This window comes from Macaca fascicularis, chromosome 3 (genome assembly GCF_037993035.2).
Source record: "Macaca fascicularis isolate 582-1 chromosome 3, T2T-MFA8v1.1".
Taxonomy (NCBI): Eukaryota; Metazoa; Chordata; class Mammalia; order Primates; family Cercopithecidae; genus Macaca; species Macaca fascicularis.
In genome coordinates, this window is record NC_088377.1 from 101,108,659 (window position 1) to 101,121,154 (window position 12,496).

At 38.5% G+C, this 12,496-nt stretch overlaps 1 protein-coding gene across 9 annotated transcripts in view; it reads left to right on the plus strand.

Moving 5' to 3' along the window:
- CPVL (carboxypeptidase vitellogenic like) overlaps nucleotides 1-12,496 on the plus strand; it is a 205,306-nt gene that overhangs the window by 29,585 nt on the left and 163,225 nt on the right. The gene's annotated exons all lie outside the window — the stretch shown is intronic.

Genomic DNA, 12,496 nt, shown 5'->3' on the forward strand with positions numbered 1-12,496 from the left:
GAAAAGAAGAAAATTCAACCACATAAAGGGCAGCTATGAAAAGCCTACAGTTAACACCTCACCTAATGGTGAAAGACTGAATGCTTTTAATTTAAGAATAGTGCAAGTATATCCATTCTATCACTTCTATTTGTCATTGTAACAAAGGTTATGGCAAATGTATTAATGAAAGAAAATGAAATAACAATGGCATACAGGTTAAAAAGAAAGGCATAAAGCAGTCTCTATTAACAGACAACATGACTGTGGAAAATTCTTTGAACCAGTATAGGTGATATAAAAAAAAATCTAAGAAACCTACACACAAAAAATTATTGGAACTATTAAGTGAGTTTAGCAAGGTTAAAGGACAGAGTAATATATAAAAATCAATTTTGTTTCTATACAGTAGTAAAGATCAATCCGAAATTGCAATAAATATACCATTTAAAATAGCCGAAAATATGAACTTAAGTATTGGTTTGAAGAAAACTTATGCAAGACCTTTAGATCAAAAACTATAAAACATTGTTGAGATAATTAAAAAGATATAAATGAAGAGATACACATGCCCATAAATCAGAAGACTATATTATTTAGATATCTATTCTCCCCACATTGATCTTTAGATTAAATGCAATGCCAATAAAAATATCAGCAGGCTTGTTTTTTAGAAATTGACAAACTGATTCTAAAATTTATATGGAAGTTCAAAAGATGTAGAATAGTCAAAAACATTTGAAAAAGAATAAAGCTATAGAACTTACACTGTACACTTGAGTTTATATGTAGGGTTTATTATGGAGCTATGGTAATCACGACAGTGTGGTATTGTCATAATAATAGATATACAAAGATCAATGGAACACTCTAGAAAGTTTAGAAATAGACCTACACATATATGTCAATTGACCTCTTTCAAAGGGAAGCTCAGTGAAGAAAGAATAATCTTTGGGATTTTTTTTTTTTTTTTTTTTTTTTTTTGAGACAGGTCTTGCTCTATCACCCAGGCTGGAGTGCAGTGGTGAGATCGTGGCTCACTGCAACCTCTGCCTCCCAGGTTCAAGCAATTCTCCTGCCTCAGTCACCAGGGATGCTGGGATTACAGGCATGTGCCACCACGCCTGGCTAATTTTTGTATTTTTAGTAGAGATGGGGTTTTGCCATATTGCTCAGACTTGTCTCTTCTGAGTTCAAGCGATCTGCCCATCTCGGCTCCCTGAAGTGCTGGGATTACAGGTGTGAGCCACTGTGCCTGGCCAAAATTGAACACTTTTGCTCTTCAAAAAAAACTGTTAAGGAAATGAAAAGGCAAGCCAAAATCTGGGCAAAATTATCTGCAAAATATATATTTTATAAAGGATTTACATTTTGTATAAAATAAACCTTTACAACTTAATAAGAAGATAAGCAACCTAATTAAAATAATGTGCAAAAATCAAATAGACATTTTACAAAAAAGAAACTGTAGAAATAGGAAATAAGCACATAAAAAGATGCTGGACATCATTAGTCATTAGGAAAATTCAAGTTTAAATCACAGTGAGTTGACACCTAGTATGATGGCGATAATCAAAAAGACCCTATAAGTGTTGGGAAGGATATGGAGCAGCTAAAACTCTCATACACTGCTGGTGGGAATGGAAAATGGCAGAACACTTTTGAGAACAGCTTTATAGCTTGAAAAGTTAAACATTCCCTACTATGTGTGTCAACCTAGGTATTTACCCAAGAGAAATGAAAGCATATGTCCACATAAGGACTTGTCCACGAATGTTAACAGCAGCTTTATTTGTAATAGTCAAAAGCTAAGAACAACCCAGATGTCCTTGAACAAGTAAATGGACCAATATATTTCAGTCCAATACAATATAATTCAGCAATGAAAAGGAGTGAACTATTGATATGTATAACATACATGAATCTTAAAGTAATTACACAGACTGAAAGATACCAATTAATATAATAGTATTTATTTAAAAATTTAAAAATGGAAGTTAATCTATAGTGATGGAAAGCTGATCACCAGGAAAGCTGATTGCCTGGTGACAGAGATGGCAGGAGTGAGGAAATTTTTGGGGGCAATGAGAATGTTTGTTATCTTGTGATGATAGGTTTCATGGGTTCATACATAGCTGAAACTGATCAAATTGTACACTTTATATGTAGCTTATTGTATGCCAGTTATACCTTAATATGATTGTAAAAAAAACAGGGATATTGTCTCTTAGGTAATAATTGCTCATATGCATATGCCCATTAACATATGTGTCAATTTTCAGGGTACCATATTCTTTGCTTAGAGCAGGAAATAGAAATATAATATGAATCACATATGTAATTTTAAATTATCTAAAATACACATTTTAAAACATTTTTTAAGGGTGAAAATAATTTTAATAATATATTTTACTTAATTCAATATATTTTAGAGCATTTTAATCAATATAAAAATTATAAGCAAAGTATTTTACAATGTTTTTCATACTAAGTCTTCAAAATCCAGTATATACTTTACACTTATAGCACATCTTAGATTTAATAAAATTTACAATGCAGAAATAGATTCATATATCAAACATGCTTAAACATTTTCCCATAATAGAATCGAGTGTCTTTTTTTAATTTTTAATTTTGAAATAATTACAGACTCATAAGGAGTAAAAGTAGTATAAACAGATCCCATGAACCCATCACCCCATGGTAACATTTTGCATAACTATAGTTTATTATCTAAACAAGGATATTGATTGGTACAGTTAACTACACCTCATGCATATTTCACTGTTATTCATATGCATTCGAATGTTTTATCTGTCTCTGTGTATATTTCTATAACGTTTTATTGCATTACAGAATTGTTTAAGCACAATCACAACCAACACAGAAGGACTGTTCCATCACACAAATGATCTCCTAGTGCTGCTCTGTTATAGTTAGGCTCTCCCTCCCCTTCCCTAACCTTTGGCAGCCATTTAATTTATCTGTTTTCTCTGTAACTTTGCCATTTTAAGAATGTTATGTAAATGAGATCATACAATGTGTAATCCTTTGAGACTGGCTTTTGTCACTTGTCATAATGTTCTTTTTTTTTTTTTAATATGGAGTTTCGCTCTTGTTGCCCAGACTGGAGTACAATGGTACGATCTCGGCTCACTGCAACCTCCGCCTTCCGGGTTCAAGCGATTCTCCTGCCTCAGCCTCCCAAGTAGCTGGGATTACAGGCATGCGCCACCACACCCAGCTAATTTTGTATTTTTAGTAGAGACGGGGTTTCTCCATGTTGGTCAGACTGGTCTCGAACTCCCGACCTCAGGTGATCTGCCCGCCTTGGCCTCCCAAAGTGCTGGGATTACAGGCATGAGCAACCGCGCCCGGCCATCATAATGTTCTTAAGATCCACCCTAGCTGTTTCATGTATCAGTAGTTTGTTTCTTTTTATTGCTGGATAGTATTCTACTATATGGTTGTGTGTTCAACCATTCACCTTTTGACAAGCATTTGGGTCATTTCCAGTTTTTGGCTATTACACATACATTTGTGAACAGTTTTTGTGTGAACATAAGTTTTTACCTGCCTAGGATAAATGCCCAGAGGTACTGTTGTTCAGTTGTATAGTAAATGTGTGTTTAACTTTTTAAGAAACTGCCAGATACCCAGAGTGGCTATGCTGTTTAACATTGCCACCAGCGATGTCTGAGAGATCCAGCTTCCCTGCATCCATGCCAGTGTCTGGTATTATTAGTATTTTTATTTTAGCTATTTTAATAGGGCTATAAGTGATCTGTCTTGGTGATTTTAACTTACATTTCCCTGATGGCTAGTGATGCTGAGTATCTTTCATGTGCTTATTTGCCAACTGTCTATCTTCTTTAGTGAAATATCTGTTCAACTCTTTGGCCCATTTTAAAATCGGATTGTTTCCTCACTGTCGACTTTAGAGAACTCTTTATATATTCTATAGATGAATCTTTTACATATGATTTGCAAATATTTTCTTCCAGTTGGTGGCTCGTCTTTTTCATCTTCTTAACAGGGTCTTTCACAAAGCAAAAGTTTTTAGTTTTCAAATATCTGTTTTTAAATTCAAATGGATTTAAATTAAAAACTCAGTGAAAAGGCCAGTCTACCCATTGTGGTTACCTACTGAATAGCAGAGGCTTAGAGAATAAATGGAATTCGGTTAGGGATCATTCCAGGTCCAGGACCACTATAACCAGGACCAGGAGCATGAATGGGTATGAAAAGTTAAAGGTGAATACACAGACCCAACTGGCAAAAATGTGGGGTTCGAGATAAGTAGAGGGGGTCCAGTTGGAAAGGGAAGTTGGGTGTAGATTGTGAAAGTTGATGAATGCTAAGAAAACTGTTGAAATCTCATCTGGCAGGCTCAGTGAAATCCTTAGGTTTCTGATCTAAGGTTTTTCTGACCAAGAGAAAGATGTGCTATAGGGAGTGTTTTAGGAAGATTCACTTGGTAATGGGGTTCAAAGTGGACTGGAAAGAGAGTAACCATGCTCTCCTTCCTTTGCTTCAGTTTTCCTGCACAAACCCTCATGTGCTAAGACATGAGCCCAGTCAAGGCTAATGTTGAAAACATTTCAGTTTTTCCCCTAACCTTGAGCACCTTCCTCTATCTTGCTCACCATAGATAAAGTAGAAAGAAGGGGTTTAATATAATATCTGGTAAGAAGTCAAGTAGCTTCTAGGTATTATACAGAAAATAAGCTTATAGAGTTGAAAAGAAGGGTGATAAATTAAAGTTTAAAAAAGCAGGAAAAAATCATAGAGGAAAGACTCAAGGAAATGACGCTTGTTCTTAATATTATTATCTCAGGGCTGACAGATATTTATAAACAAAACTAATCTATAGCTTTTCACATTAATCAAGAAATGGAAAAGACTATCAACCTAATGTCAATGATTAATAGATATTATCATTTGAATATGATAAATAAATCAAAAGGTAGACTGGTCTCAGGGTGGGTTTGTTAGATCAACGTCATTAAGAGCCCAGGCTCCTTTAGCACTTCTTGTCCGCCTCAGTGCATATGTGGTTTTTCCTCATGGTCGCAAGATGGCAACCACAGCACCAGGCATCATCACATTTTCGCAACACGCCATCCAAATTAGGAATCAAGGTGCTGGGGTTAGGGCTGAAGATTGTGGTACTTCCCCTACCTTCTGACAGGGAGAAAAATCTTTCCCAAGCCCTCCATTAGACTTCTCATTATATTTCACTGACCAGGACTGGATTACACACCCACTTGTAGACCAATCAGTGGCAAAGGGAAAAGGGGTTGCCCTGACTGACTAGGGTCAGACATCACTCAACTCCTGGGTACATTATTGTCCAAACTAAATGGAGATACAAAACAGGAGGGGGAGTGACATAGATAAACCAGTAACGTTGTGTGCCACATAGAGGAACAGGGAAATTGATGGGAGAACATCAGGGAATCAGAGAAGTTTTATGAGACATTAGTCTGATAGGTTCCAGATTGTACTGCTCATGTCTGTCAACATGAATGTCTGGCACCAACTTCACACACTGTGGGTGGCCGGTACATATTTTAGATCAAGTGAATATAGAAAGTAGCAAACTGAGTAAGATTTAAACATGTAGAAATATTATGAGGGCCAGGAATCCATGTTGATCTTAGGAAAGTGAGCTTTCTTTATCAGAGAGCCAGGCCGCAATGTTTAACTTTTAGTGAGGCAAGGTAATAATGAAGCTTGGCTCTCCACAACACTGTGTGCTGATGGACAGGGCACATCTAGTCAGAAGATGACCACCAACCAGAAAATGATGTGCACCTATGGGCACACAAAGGATGCCATTTGGGGACAATTAATTAATTCCTTCTACAAATACTTAAGAATTATTTTACGTCAGGCACTGTTCTAGGCACTTGCATTACACTAGTTAACGCAAATCACAATAATTTCATAATTTCCTGTTTTCATGGCTTATTTTCTAGCATAAGAATGAGTGAACTACATAGTAAGTCAGCAGGTGATAGGTGCTTTGAAGAAGAGATAGGACAGAGTAAAAGGGATCAGTAATCCCAGGATGTGTGCTCGAGGTATGTTAAATAGGGGGTCAGGGTAGATCTCACTGAGAAGGTGACATTTGAGCAAAATGTCCTCTGTGTGAAGCGGGGAAGGAGAGAGGCATAAGACTTGTGTGGGAAGAGGGTTTCTCCAATTAGCCTCCCCATTTCATCACTCTACATAGTGAACTACAATGGTAACACATACATGTTACATAATAATACACATTTTAAATGCTTTACTTTTTAAAAATAATAGGTTTTTATTCCATCTGAAGCAACTTCCAAGGCAGATAGTTTTCCAATACCACCATCCAAAAAATTATTCTGGTATAGAATAATTCATCCGACCTTTAAGACCATGAAGGCTCTGTGATGCCAGAATGCTGTAGGAATTTAGGTTTCAACCCTTATTCTGCCTCTAACCAGCTGTGGATATTGGAAAACCATGTGACCTCTTCTGTGCTCAGTTTCCTCTTCTGCAAATGGAAGAAGTTGAATAATTTTCAAGGTGCATCTCAGGTCTAAACTTCTGTGACTCCCAGATAAAGAAATCTGCTTATAGGAGTCTGCAGAATGCTTTCTCACTGGCTCTGGTAGGGCTCCTTGTGCTGTGTAGCCCATCAGGAAAACACTGAAGAGCCACCTAATGGCTTAATGGGCTTTAAAATGGGTGTCTAGGTTTTAATTTTCTCTGATAGCAGATTCCCTGAGGGAAAGTGTACTTTACAGTGGATAATAACTACATAGGATATTTCGATTGCCGCAGGGTATCTTATTTGGAAATCAGTTTTCAGTTACATTCCTCTAGTAATTTTTACTATCAGAACAAAATAAAAGCCCCCAAAGGAATGTTTATACAGAGTTGAAATGTGTTGGAATGTCAGAAGTATCTCTCTAAGAGTTAAGCATCTGTAAATACTTAAAATAGGGTGAAATCACAAATACTGCTACTACTAATCTCTTTCACGTTTGATTAGAGTCCAAAAAGAACAAGCAAAGTCTCCAGGAACACTTTTATATTAAACTGTTAACTCTACGGCCAAGTCTAATGACTCAAATTATAAAACAAAGTTGGGTGAAATGCATAATTCACCTATTCAGGCCTACAGTCAGCTCTACACATGTGAAAACAGATCTCGTAGAGGATGTTGAAGGAAATATTTTCCTCTCTGGTAAACTTAAATAGCAATATTATCACATAAAGACTAGGCTACACAATAAAATAAAGTGAGCCATTCTGCCTGAATTTTCAGGATTCAGCTATCCCCACTCTTACCCACACACATCATAGCTTTCATTACACATTCTAGTCTTCTTTGGTTATGGATCAGACATCATGTTACATGTTTTAGTCACATCATCTTATTTAATCTGCTCTACAGCAATAAAAAGTAGCAATTGTTTGCTCTATTACAGGATGGTGGAAACTGAGGTCCTAAGAAAATATGTGTGTGCTATAAACTGCTTTTCCTTCAAACGGCAAGGAACACTGAAGGAAGACAGTCCTTGGTTGTAGACATTCATTCATTCAGGAATTCATGCTCTTCTTAATATAGTCAACCCTAAAGAAACCTTTCTACCAATACAGCCCGCTCCCCTCTTCTTAACCAGTTTTCAGTGGAGATGGGAATTTGGAGGAGTGATGAGCTTATCGTGTCTTTTCTTCCTTTATTTGATTACCTCCCTGCCATCTTGCCTTTTCTGGGCTAAATGGTAACACTTCCTTCTGTATCTCTTTGGAAGCATTTTCAAAAAACATCTCTTTAGGAGTGGAATCACAAACGAGAAACAGTATTTTCATAAGGAAGAGTAAAACGAAAGGATTGCCAGAGCATTTTTACATTAGCACATGACATTTCTAATAATCTACATAGAAGGAATTTTTTTTTAGCATCCTCCTAAGTGCCTCTTGAAAACCTCTGTGACATATGAGATAGCTACTGACTAATTTGTTCTGGCAGAAAAATGAGTTTAGTATTATTGAAAATATGTTTTCTATCACCAGATCTTGTTCAGGTCATTGAGTGAAGGGGAGTAGGATTTATCTCCAATGAAACATTATGGAGAGGAGAGAAATAACATTTGACCTATCCCAACATTAGCAAAATGCAAATCAGTCAATTTTCCATAGGGTGATCTTTTCATGCTTTGGATTTCTGTAGTTGTGCATCAGTCTGAACATTTTAAAGCAAGGTGAATGAAGGGCCCATGAAAGAGACTGTGAATAAGCCACTGTGCAAAGCTAACTTCAAACAGTTTTCAGCTTTGTGACTGAGATAATGCCATTTCTCTAGAGAAGTTCTAAATATACACGAATAATGGATAGCAGTTTACCACAAGCTATGTAGTGCCCTAAACCAGCAGGGGCTGGGCATTGAGTGGAGGAGGATTGCAATTTTGAGGTTGATTAAAGATGCAGTACTGACAGGTTCCAATGGGTGTAGCAGGGTGGGGGAGGGGTCACATCTCATTCTTTTTTCCCTCCCCACTCAGAGGTGTGGGTAGCTGCAGTGTAAACTGCTGATGTGGGTGATTAGGATGTTAAGTGGGAGAAAAGACAGCTCTTCATTATTCTTTTGGAAATAAAGAGGGATAAAATTCAGCAATCATCAAGCCTTTTCATTTCCCTACAATTTGTCGCTGCAGTTAGGAGGCTGGCTTCCTTTCCACAGATGAGATTACTTCCTGCTGACATCAAGTGGGGGTAGGGTGGACCAATGTGTGAAAAAGAAAATTGAGCTCGAAGGGTAGCTTTTGTTTTGATGTTTGCTAGATGTCTTTTCTTGTGTTAAAATTAGACGTATCACCTACTGGCAGGCACAGGATTTTCATGTTGAGAATGCAAGGCAGAGTTCGCTAGATAAATCAGCAGGTGCATAAACCAACTGTCAGTTTTGATAAAGAATTATGACTTCTTGGACTTTGTCTTTAGCTATGCAGAAGCTAAAAATCTGATAATTTAGAATAATGCTTGTGTAAGCTGTGCTGGAGAGTAATACATAGTCGCTTTCATACTAACATAAAGCTCCTTGGTCAAAATTACACCAATAATGCATATTTAATTAGTGTTTATATATATCTAAAGAGGAAAACAACCCCACAAAGTTTCCCTCACAGATGACCTTTATCGGGGATGCCTTAGCTGAGTTCCTTCAGATGCCTCAGGGCAAAATTTCAGCCTCAATAAAATGAGATGACATATGGCTGGTTACTTCACAAGATCGCCATCTTTAGATTGAATTTAACTTTTTGTTTCCTCAGAGCTAGAGCTTTATGGAGTTTTTGGGTTTTGGAGGTAGCTTGATGGTACAGTGCCTCAGATTTATAATTTCGAATTAAAATGTGTCCTTCCTATCAATTTTAGAGAAGTAACAAGCTTAATCTGTGGCATTTAATCATTGAAATTTGTTTTGACATTTTTGAAACACAGATCCCAATACTGAGATGTAATTACTTTGCAACAGATTTGCAAGGAAGGTGACAGGCCACAGAAGAACTTCTAATCACAGGCAAAAACCAGACCAGTCCAGTGGGGGAAGGGAAGATAGATCTCATTGTCAAAAAACTCAAAAGTAAATACATGGTTTTCCAGTTGCCTCTGTCTGAGGGTTCACCTTGCACACATTAACTCCTCCCTCTCTCACCATGCTTCACTTGTTTATCCCTCAGCACTCTTTTGATTTAAGGGGAGAAAACCAATATTAAATGTAAAAGTAAGTTTTCTCACTAACAGCCCAAGGGGCACAGCTGGCTAGGCTGTGCAAGAGCACGTGGCTGTCTCTAGATCTATTGGCTCAGGGCCTATTTCCCAGCTCACAGACCCTGACATGACACTCCAATGTGGTCTGAAGGACAGAGGGCATTTAGAAATGTCCTTGCCTTTTCAGATGTCTTGAGGCCTAGAAAAAAAAATCCATCACAAGGATGAGATTTGTCAACAGGACTCCTCCAGCCAGCCTACCCTCCTGGCTCCCGATGAGGGAGGACTGTCCACAGTTGACCTTGCTAAAGGACAGGATTTAAAAACAGGGAAGCAGGGCGATGATTGGAAGAATCCAAAGCTTGTATTCCAAGCTTCAGATTGTAGTGCAGGTGGCTAGACAAAGACGTGAGAAGAATGGCAGTTTTGGTGTCAGAAAGACCTATGTTTGAATTCCAGTTCTGACACTCAGTAGCTCTTTGATCTTGGACAAATGATTGAACATCTCTATTCTTCTGTTACATCCATTAGAAAATGGAGAATATAATGTCTACCTTCTAGGGTTACAGTGAGGTCTGAATGACATCAGGCGTGATACACTTAGCATGGCTTTGGCTGGTAGTAAGGATTTAATACCTTTTAATTCCTTTCTCTTCTCTCAGCCTTGCCTTTCTTCTTAGCATTGGAAAGAGTTCTATTTATTTATTTATTTTTGATAATGGCTTTTTAACTTAGGTTGTTAAAATGTATGTGTTTTCCCTGAAATGGTGCAACCCAAGTTTACATAATAATAATACTTATTTCATTTTTATTTATTTATTTTTTTGAGATGGAGTGATATGGTTTGGCTGTGTCCCCACCCAAATCTCATCTTGAATTCCCACATGTTGTGGGAGGGACCTGGTGGGAGGTAATCGAATCATGGGGGCAGGTCTTTCCTGTGCTGTTCTTGTGACATGAATAAGTCTCACGAGATCTGATGGTTTTAAAAAGGGGAGTTTCCCTGCACAACCACCCCTCTCTTTGCCTGCCGCCATCCATGTAAGATGTGACTTGCTCCTCCTTGCCTTCCACCATGATTGTGAGCCTTCCCCTGCCACATGGAACTGTAAGTACAATTAAACATCTTTCTTTTGTAAATTGCCCAGTCTCGATTATGTCTTTATCAGCAGCATGAAAACGCACTAATACATGGAGTCTCACTCTGTTGCCCAGGCTGGAGTGCAGTGGCCCAATCTTGGTTCACTGCAACCTCTGCCTCCTGGGTTCTGGAGCTTCTCCTGCCTCAGCCTCCCAAGTAGCTGGGACCACAGGTGTGGGCCACCACACCTGGCTAATTTTTTAAATTTTTAGTAGAGATAAAGTTTCACCATGTTGGCCAGGCTGGTCTCAAACTCCTGACCTCAAGTGATCCGCCTGCCTTGGCCTCCCAAAGTGCTGGGATTACAAGCATGAGACACCGTGCCAGTCTAATAACAATACTTCTTTAAATATCGATCAGGTGTGAACTGTTTCATGACATCTAGAGTATAAGAAATGTCATTTATTTTTATGTTTTTGAAAAAGAATCCAGTTTGAGCTCATACTTGCTGAGTTTGGCAGGAACATTCAAAATCTATAGGTGTAGGGAGGCAAAGAGAAGGGATGGGGAAGCCCCTCCCATTTAGATCGTACAGACATGCTAGAGGCTGATTCACTGCATACAAATGGAGAGGGGCCTGATCTCCAGCATTTACACCGCTGTTGCCCTTATTGTTCCTTCACTTACTCAGAGCTGCTGGGGCCCCTCCTCTGTCTGCTGGCATCCTGTTCCACAGATTCTGCAATGAGAACCCCACCATCCTCCTCCCCAGGGGCAACTGTCAGAATAAACGAGGCTGTGATGTGGTGACAAACAGGTCCTAGATATTAGTTCAGTTGACTCTTGAGAAATGCAGAGGTTAGGGCTGTCAGCCTCCTATGTAGTCAAAAATCCACATATAACTTTTGACTTCTCCAAAACTTAACTACTAATAGCCTACTGTTGATCAGAAAACCTTACGATAACGTAACAATTAATATATTTTGTATGTTAGACATATTATATACTATATTCTTACAAGAAAGTAAGCTAGAGAAAAGAAAATGTTATTAAGAAAATCATAAGGGCGGCCAGGTGCAGTGGCTCATGCCTGTAATCCCAGCCCTTTGAGAGGCCGAGGCAGGTAGATCACTTGAGGCCAGGAGTTCGAGATGAGCCTGGCCAACATGGTGAAACCCCATCTCTACTAAAAATACAAAAATTAGCCGGGTGTGGTGGCACATGCCTGTAATCCCAGCCACTTGGGAGGCTGAGGCACGAGAATCGCTTGAACCTGGGAGGCGGAGGTTGCAGTGAGCCAAGATTATACCACTGTATTCCAGCCTGGGTGACAAAGTGAATGAGACTCCGTTTAAAAGAAAAGAAAATTATAAGGGAGAGAAAATGTATTTACTATTCATTAAGTGGAAGTGGATCACCATAAAGGTCTTCATCCTCATTGTCTTCACATTGAATAGGCTGAGGAGGAGAAGAAGGAAGAAGAGGGGTTGGTCCTGATGTCTCAGGGGTGGCAAAACCAGAAGAGGTAGAGGAGGTGGGAGAGAAGGTGGACACACTCAGTGGCACTTTTCTGGAAAAAAATCCTTGTATAAGTGGACTTGTGTAGTTGAAACACATGCGTTCAAGGGTCAACTGTAGTTTAAATCAACAGATGTTTATTTCTTTCCAAGCCTGCCTCTT